Genomic DNA, 1,704 nt, shown 5'->3' with positions numbered 1-1,704 from the left:
AATATAATTCTCTCAAGGTCCATCCATGTTTTTGCAAATGGCAGTATTTCAGTCTTTTTTTATAGCTGAGTAGTATTCTATCATGTAAATATACCACATTTTCCGTATCCACTCATCCGATGATGGACATCTGGGCTGGTTCCAACTCTTGGCTATTGTAAAGAGTGCTGTGATGAACATTGGGGAACAGGTATACCTTGACTTGATGATTTCCATTCCTCTGGGCATATTGCCAGCAGTGGGATAGCTGGGTCATATGGTAGATCTATCTGCAATTGTTTGAGGAANTTCCAACTCTTGGCTATTGTAAAGAGTGCTGCGATGAACATTGGGGAACAGGTATACCTTGACTTGATGATTTCCATTCCTCTAGGCATATTCCCAGCAGTGGGATAGCTGGGTCATATGGTAGATCTATCTGCAATTGTTTGAGGAACCTCCATACCATTTCCCATAGAGGCTGCACCATTTTGCAGTCCACCAACAATGTATGAGAGTTCCTTTTTCTCTGCAACCTCTCCAGCATTTATCTTTCAGTGTCTTTTGGATTTTAGCCATCCTAACTGGGGTGAGATGGTATCTCAGTATGGTTTTGATTTGCATTTCCCACATGCTAAGTGATGTTGAGCATTTTTTTCATATGTCTATTGGCCATTTGTATATCTTCCTCAGAGAAATGCCTACTTAGCTCTTTTGCCCATTTTTTAATTGGGTTGCTTTTTTTTTTCTCGTAAAGTTGTTTGAGTTCCTTTTGTATTCTGGATATTAATCCTTGTATATTTTGCAAATATTTTCTCCCACTCTGTTGGTTGTCTTTTAGCTCTGTTAATTGTTTCTTTTGCTGTGCAGAAGCTCTTTAGTTTGATATAATTTTTTTTTGTCTTTTTTTTTTTTTTTTTCGTGACCGGCAACGGGATCGCAACCCTCGGTGTCGCGCCCGTACCGTGATCGGCAACGGGATCGCAACCCTTGGTGTCGCGCCTGCACCGCACTCAACCAGTGAGCGGACCGGTCTCTATATGGGATCCGAACCCTCGGCGGGAGTGCCGCTGCGCTCCCAAGCGCCGCACTCTACCGAGTGCGCCACCAGGCCGGCCCCTCTGTTGGTTGTTTTTTGACTCTGTTAATTGTTTCTTTTGCTGTGCAGAAGCTCTTTAGTTTGATATAATCCCANATTTAATGATGTGTTTTTGTCATACTTTAACTATTCATTTTTCTTTGTTGATCACATACTACTTTATTTAGAACAGTTCCCTTTAAGATCAATGTGAATCCACAGCAGACCATTCTCAAGAAATTTTAGGTGAAAACTCTCCTGTCTGGCTTTTTTCCTCTTTCCCTCTCATCCTCTTTATATTTGCTTTATCCACTTTTTATCAATAGTGTCCAATTGCAAAGGCTGATGGGGAGCTGGTGGTGCTTGGAATGAAATCAGTGTTGATGGGTGCATTTTTGGTTTCTAGGTTATGGTTTGTAGAAAATACTGCTTAGGATGAAATTCCTGGGATACCTGTAGTACCTCAAAGAGGCTTCTTACTGCTGTGCTGTCCTTTTCTCCTGGATCATTCTTCTCTATTTTGTATTCTATTTCCTTCTCATCCATCGGGATTTGCTTGAAATGTCTTCTCGCACAATCTTTGCCAAATCCTCCAACTCACCATACCACACCATCACCGCTTCCTAACATTAATCCACCCTTGCTGT

The sequence above is a fragment of the Galeopterus variegatus genome, unplaced genomic scaffold, assembly GCF_000696425.1.
Source record: "Galeopterus variegatus unplaced genomic scaffold, G_variegatus-3.0.2 Scaffold1569, whole genome shotgun sequence".
Taxonomy (NCBI): domain Eukaryota; kingdom Metazoa; phylum Chordata; class Mammalia; order Dermoptera; family Cynocephalidae; genus Galeopterus; species Galeopterus variegatus.
This window is presented reverse-complemented; position numbering follows the sequence as displayed.